Source organism: Electrophorus electricus, chromosome 2 (genome assembly GCF_041902795.1).
Source record: "Electrophorus electricus isolate QZ-2024a chromosome 2, ASM4190279v1, whole genome shotgun sequence".
In the NCBI taxonomy this organism is placed as follows: domain Eukaryota; kingdom Metazoa; phylum Chordata; class Actinopteri; order Gymnotiformes; family Gymnotidae; genus Electrophorus; species Electrophorus electricus.
This window is the reverse complement of record NC_137498.1, coordinates 37,179,234-37,186,965: the sequence shown is the minus strand read 5'-3', so window position 1 is coordinate 37,186,965 and position 7,732 is coordinate 37,179,234. Positions and strand designations below refer to the sequence as shown.

General features: G+C 39.8%; 1 long non-coding RNA gene across 1 annotated transcript; it reads right to left on the bottom strand.

Annotated features, from left to right (window-relative positions):
* Positions 1-200: 200 nt before the first annotated feature.
* LOC145651234 (uncharacterized) lies at positions 201-6,559 on the bottom strand. The gene is made up of 3 exons (XR_014117059.1): positions 6,432-6,559; positions 827-972; positions 201-268 (listed from the first exon to the last, which is right to left on the bottom strand). It is a non-coding gene; the product is annotated as an uncharacterized LOC145651234 (long non-coding RNA).
* Between the last annotated feature and the right edge of the window lie 1,173 nt (positions 6,560-7,732).

Genomic DNA, 7,732 nt, shown 5'->3' with positions numbered 1-7,732 from the left:
GTATTATGAGGTTATGGACATTCTAAGACAGGACGAGGGCATTTTTTTTTTTCTTGGCTGAGATGTTTCTCTCTCTTTCTTTCTTTCTTTCCTACTTTTTGACCCCAAAAAAAGGTGAGGGGGCAAAACTCATCTCACCTTTGTGGTGACACAAGCCTGGGTGCAATTTTCCCCCAAAGAACAGATCTAATCAGCCTTACCGTTCAGGGTGCATGTGAAGCCCTGTCTGCTCACTCCCTGAGGAGTCACATTGTGCAGAAAATTGTCACTAGGGAGAAAAAAGAGAAATGAGAGAGAGAGCAAAAGAGAAAAAAGAAGGTGGAAAAAAAATAATTCTGAAACAGTGATGTGTCATAATCATAGAGGACACCAGCAAAGGGAGATACTGGGTAAACCAAAGGTCAAATTGCTAGAGGTCTGTTTAATTTTGTGTTCTGTAATGTTCTGTGACTTTATGTAAAATAACCACTAACCCTTCTATTACAATACAAAAGTCTGTAATTGCAGCCTTCAGTCAACCATGAATATGCTGGGTTTTTATTAATACCGGAGCTTACATACTACAGCAGGGAAATCAGGTGAGACACTTAGCTTAAACCTTCTCAATTAATACATTAATGAGATATTAGGGACTCCAGGTTAAGCAATTCATACAATTGACCAAGAAAGGAAGTGCAATCTAATAATAGCAAAGCTGTTATTTTTAATAACAGTAGAATATTTTAAAATTATTTTTTAAATTCACAGATCTGATTTGTTTATGGTGCTTCACATAAGTAGATGGTTATACTTGTATTTTGTATACAGAATGTAACAGGACAATTACCCATCCAGCAGGGTCTTCCAGGCATCTTCAGACATGTACAGGGGGTGGAGGATATGCACAGGAGGTGAGGCGGCCACACCCATGTTTGGCGGTGTCAGGCCAGAGCTGAGCGAAATCGAGGCCATTGCTACACTCTGGGGGCTCATCTGTGGGTTGTGAGTAGAGCAGAACAAAACATAATGCTTCAGTAGCTGGTATCATCAACCCAGCACACCAGTAGCAAATAAATATGTTAAGCACAAATGAGTTCAAGGAACAGTGAGACTAAAAGATAATTTAGAAAATCTCCTTTTTCCCCAAATGTAGTCCTTCACACAAAATATTTAAAATTTAACATCTTCATAAATCTTTATTTTTGTACTAGTGCTACCTGTTTATGTGGTTTCTGGTAATGTATAACACTTTAGCTATATATAATAATAGATAAATAAATGGACTAAAAAATGTATATTTATAAGCATTAGTATGTACAGTTAATATCTTTAGTAGCAATCATTCTGTACTTTTAAAAACTAATCTTTACTGATCAACTGCATTTGGGGTAAGGGAAATTATGTACATTTGTTTTTTTCTATTCCCCTAAATACTTTTTATTGTGAAATAATTAATTATTTAATACAAAACAGTTTTTGTTGGTGAAACAGTTGTACTGCAATGTTTTTGAATGAACCAAATGATAGATTTCAGGGCACCTTCCATCCTCACTACAGCCTAAAGTGATCTCCTATTCTGCTTTTGTTCCTTTTCATCCAGAGAGAGAGAGAGAGAGAGAGAGAGAGAGAGAGAGAGAGAGAGAGAGAGAGAGAGAGAGAGAGAGAAGGCACACTCTTCTGTTGTCTCTAGGGGGTGGCATATTCATTCTCTTTCTCTCCCTTTAGATCTGAAGGGCCATGGGTGTATGCCATGACATCAAAGGGGCATGATCTGAGGGAATCTGCCCGTCACTCTCCACGTCTTCTCCTCTTACATAAATCAAACAGCAGGCATACAGATTCCGCAGCACCCTTATGGACGTACCGCTGTCACAGAGGTAAGACATTTAGCTTATACTGTGAGTGCTTCTGTGGAAAGCCTGACACTCCAACTGTGAGGTCTCAGCTGTGCTCAGTCCCACATCTTCATACTCTCCTTCCTCTGCTTAGTACAGAAAGGACATCAGCCAGAGTTTAAGGTGATCATTAATAATTCATTTGCATTTGCCTGAGTGCAACAGCACTGCAAAGTACACATGCAGACATTTCACCTTTAAAGATTAGGTGTGGGAGTGGTTTCTAAGACAGATTTACCAGGTGAAGAAATATTTGACATTTTGTTTCAATGTTTTGGAAGTATTTGCTATTCCTTATTACCAGGGCACATAGAGCAACAGTATGGCACTCCCTGTCCTTCAGTGTCTGTAACAGCCAGATAGAGACTGTCAGCTGCCTATATGTAGCATGTTTAGTGTAATCTGGGCTCTGAAATGTCTGTCAGGTGATCATCAAACCTGTTGCCATGGGAAAGACACCTCAACTAGAGATCGAGACTGACACAGACATATACACATGCACATGCACACTCCCCCCCCCTCCCCCCCCCCCCCACACACACACACACAAACATTTTCCAGTGAAACACAGAGAAGGCATCACCATGATTAGGTCAGATAACATAAGATGGCTTTTTGTGTCCAAATCACTCTGACATCTGTCTTCCCCACCTCTCTTAAGCTCAGATATAATTTCCTCTTATCTTTACTGGTCAGAATCACACATACATAGGCACACAGACACACACACATACACACACTCACACACACAACTTCACAGAAGCACATGTGCACCCACACACACACACACGCATACAAATAGCTATGTGTGAGCGAAAGAAGAGGACTCATAATTCACAACAACCAGCACGCCCTAAACAACTACCTACAGATCCTAAGCAGTTCACTAAATAACACAGGCCGATTACAGACGAGAGCTGATTCATGCTGACATGTGCGAGGCTTTGGGTCATCATATTATCCAGTGCTTAACTGCACCTCTGCACGGGTGCTGAACACCAGGGGCCCCACACTCATTACCCACATCTCAAGGGCATACGTTTGGGGTCTCAAGGGGACACCATAAGGCATTGTGATATGTCGTGGCTGGGCGGAGATGCATGAGTCTGCATATTTGCCATGACACTTCCTTGTTTATCTACAATCAGATGACAGCAGGGAAAGAATGCTGAATATAGAGTGAAAACAAATGATACCAAATGCTTGGGGGAATGAGGGAGGCAGCAACGACTGATAACAGAAGACTAAAGAATGATCCAAAATCTCCAAGCTCTTATGAAGAGTATCCATCAATGGAGACAGTCAAACAAATAGCACCCCCCATTTCAATTAGTTCTCCCTGCAGGCTATGTTACATGCTCTTGAACCTCTATATTTCTGTGCTCAAAAACAAACACACACAGACAGTGACACTCACCACTGCACAAGTGCTCATTTACACAAAAACACGCGCACACACACAATGACACCATGCACATGCATATACTACACATGCATGCATACACACAAACTTAGACAACAGGATAAATAAGCATGTTAAAGGTCACATTAAACTGCTTTTCTTCATGATAGCCATGCACTGAGGGACAAATAAAAAAAAAATCTTTGCACATGTAAATATGGAGGAATAAATGACCCACCTCTATTAAGCAGTGCAATGAGACTCTAATGACACATGAATGTGAAGATGCAGGGAAGGTTGAAAGAGTCATATGAGCATGGGAGAGAGCTGGAGTGTGAGCATGCCTCTCAGCCTGAGGCACTCACACACAAAAAGAGTTCCAGTCCCCCTGGAGGTGGAGCTGAACTGGGCAAAAGGCAGAGAGGTGTGTTGCCTGCAAGTAGAAAGAAGAGAGTAGGGTTCCATGGCAGTGGGGAAAAAGGATGGTGAGGGTGACTAACAAAATGAGAATATAGAAAAGGAGAGGAAAATCAATGACTAATAAGCAAACCCAAGAAACGCCAATAAGATGGTGGGCTGAGCCATTCGGAGGCAGACACTTTGTGCAGAGAGTCAACACTGACATGGCTGCTTTTCTCGCTAAAGGAAATGAATAAATAAGGGGATGCTCTTTTAATTAAGTGCCATCCAGACAGTCCTTGGGGAGTGGAAGGAGTACATTAATGGACACAGATGCAGAAACATTCTGTCCTTCCAGTGATGACAGTGCACACATTGGCTAATTTTAAACATACTGGGAATTATGAACTGGGTACTTCTGATCTAAAGCTGTCTAGTGGCTCTTCTTAGTGAAATTGGGAAAGAGCTCTTTTTTTGGACTATGCAGTGAATGAGGGAACCCAAAAATAACACGTGATTCCAGTTAACAAGATGCCCTGGGAGTTAGGTGTGAAAGATAGAGGCCAAGAGGACCCAGTTATGAAGGTCAAGTAAATCATTTGGGAAATAAATACTGCTGTGCCTGTGTCCAAGGCTAAAAAGATACATTGATCTTTCAGATCATTAAATACTTTTCATTTTACCTTGCCTTAATGAGATGGATGTCCAGTAAAAAATCATTAAAATGTTGTGAAGCAGCAGTCCCCAAGCTTTCTGCATGTTTATTTATTTATTGTTTTGTTTTTGTATATCATTGACTAAAGCTGATACGTAAATCTGTCCTATGCAAATTTGTCATAAATGACAGTCAGTTTTAAACCATGACCTTTGCAGTGACAGCTGATATGAAAATATAGCAGCTTAGGTATTTCAATACATATTACTTCCACTTTATTGTATGTACAATTGTAACATGCACTCAAACAATATACCACGTAGACATTTGCTCAAGTAAACATAATGTATTTTCAGAAGAACATTCTAGAGGATTGTGTAAAAATCTCATTTTATTAAGCACATTCAGTAATTGAATGGTCACCATTTATTGAAATCTACCTGAGAATATGAAGATCAGAAATGTTAGTGATTTCTCTCTCTCCCCTCTGCTACACATTTCTTTCACTTCTGAAATATAACCAAAGAGCTGTGCACATTCTCAAGGCCTGTAGCATATCCATTTCTGATTTTGTCAAGTAGTAGCCTAACGCCCAAAGCAAATAAATAATTCAAGGTACAGGAATTTCATTGCTGATTGTCCAGTCCAAAATTATGCTCACATGATGGCTGCAAATGAAAATGCTAATTGCTGAAGAACAAGGGACCTGTGTAGCCTAGCAACAGTACCCAGCCATGTAAATGGGCTTAAGGGCTTGATCGAACTGTTGCATGTGAACTCTTATGCTTCCTTCAGTACCCTGTGCTTAGTCATGCCTAAGCAATCAAAGATCTTAACAAAACTACAGGACCTTTGGGCCTTTTAACTGTGAACTGCCTATTTGCTAATTTCTGTAAAGGAGTTATATTTCTTTTTAATTCACTCTCTTATTCTCCAGCAGTTGGATGCAACAGACACTGGGATACATTCTACAAAAATATATTTGCTCCAGAATGGAATATAAATTGCATAAATTTCTAGAAGCCTTTGAGAGGAGTGACTTATGGAATAGTAATGGACACTTTCTATTGTGTGAACAGAGGTTCATATAAAACGTGCCACCACAGAATGGAGACTAAAAGGCAGTGTAGCACAAACAGCACAGTTCTCAAAATAGCATCCCTCTTATTCTTGCTGATGCCTACTACTTAATGCTTTATAACCTCTCCAAACTTTACATAAAGGAGGAGGTTAAAGCTGACATGAGGTGAAGGTGTAAATAATATAAATATGAGAGCCAGAAAGAGGCTTGAGAGTGGATCATTCTGAGAAAAAGATGATGAACCTTTTTAAAGCACTTACATCAGCTGTTTTCAGCTACAAATAAATATTTTATAAGGTCCCATGGCCTTGGCTCTGTCTCTTGTCATCTTTCTCCTTCTTTATCTCTCACTTTTGTAAAAAAAAAAAAAAAAAAAAAAAAAAGTTACTATCCTGCTTTTCACCAATTCAGAAATTGCTGGAACAGCAACCTGTCTAGAATATACTTGTTCCTATAAGAGAAAAATTGGACCTTGTATTAATACTGAAATAATAGATTGAGCCTTGAATATGTAACCATGACCAGTGATGATAAATGTGACTATGTTTGAGCACATTCCAAAAACAATGTTGTTTTGTATTTCCAGTGCATTATTAGATGGAAGAACAGCAAAAGGCAGTGTATACACTGAAGGGAACATGACAGTGTTTGGGATGTTCAGTGTTCCTGAGGCTGGGTGAAGCCTGGTGGGAGGCACATGGGGATGTGTGGGTGAGGATGAGCTGGAGCAGGACACCAACCCCGAGCCTCTGGCATCACCACCTTCTGTGGGAAAAACCTGCTGCTCTTCCTCTGCTCAGCCTCCTTATAATGACATGCCTGCACCTGGACCCTGGCCACGTGTCCTTTTGACACACTTACTGTGAGAATGGAAATGTATGGGGGTGGGGGGGGGGTTGGGTGTGTGTGTGTGTGTGTGTGTGTGTGTGTGTATATATATATATATATATATATATATATATATATATATATATATATATATATATATATATATATATATGAAAAGAAGCACTGTTTCACCTTTGTCACTGGCAGAACTCAGGACCTTCCTCCTCCGCACTGTAGCATCCTCCTGAAAGCAATGGCTCTTGCTGTTTTCAGGAAGGCCAGCTGCCTTCTTCGTGCTCTTGGTGTCAGCGCCAGCCGGGTCATGCACCACACGGGCACCATCTGTGCTCCCTCTCTGTAGTCCATGCCCTCCTTCAAGAAGATAAGACAATGAGGCAACAATAGATCTGAATGCAATGTGCAAGTTTACACTGTTAGAGATTAATATATAACAGTGATTCACATTAACAGAAGAGATGTAACATGGCCTTAATAAGTCTTAGTAGTATTCCTAATTTAGCAGTTTTCCAACCTGAGCTGCTCTTGGCCTCTTGTGTGTAGTTCAGTTAACAATAGGATCAAAATAATTCACTCTGAAAATTGATTGTGTTTAGTGTCTACTTCAAGTGCAAAAATATTTTCCGAAAACAGATTTTCCTTTTCTGAAAGAAAAATATCTACAATGTGATTTGGGCCAATTTGTTTTTGGCCAATTTTATGTTTCTTAGTTTTTTATCTTTAATTTTTAAAATAAGCGACTTTTGGAGTTAGAGTGTAGTCCTTCTCCTGTCCCAAAGGTGAGATCTGACTGAGTACTGTCTGCAGTCCATCCTCACAAACAAAAACAACACTTTCTGCACAGAGCTAATGTGACTCATACAGCAGTGTCTTCTGCAGAAAATGCCACATAGCTGATAGAATGATATACCGTTGATCATTATCATTAAGGCAATGTTACCTTAAATGCTGTTTCCATCATTGTGACCCTGCACTATATGAACTAAATAGTAAAAAAGAGACCATTTGTAGATTCATATAAATGGCAGTGCTGTTAATGTGCATAAAATGAAAAATCTGGGGAATGCAAATGCAACCCTTTAGCAGCAGATTAGCTGGGAGGTACAGCTAAGCAGCCAGAGGGGAGCTTTATGCAGTTCTGTTCAGGAAATTGTGCCATTAAAAAAGTAGCATATCTCTGAAGGTCAAATCAGCTGCCACTGTCCTTCCTACACATACTCACCCTCAGACTTCTGCCCACAATTACTGCTCTGTTTTTCAAGACCATGAACCTACATGTGTGCATGTATACATGTGTGCATATGCTTTACAGGAAGTGGAACATTGTAAGGAAAATGACTCTAGTATAGTACACAAAAATGTCACATACTTGGATTTTCTGTTTCATTTCAGACAAAATTTATTTACGTATATCCGAGTCTTAATTACTGATATTGAAACTTGATGAAAATATTCAAAAAGTGATAGTAAAGGGG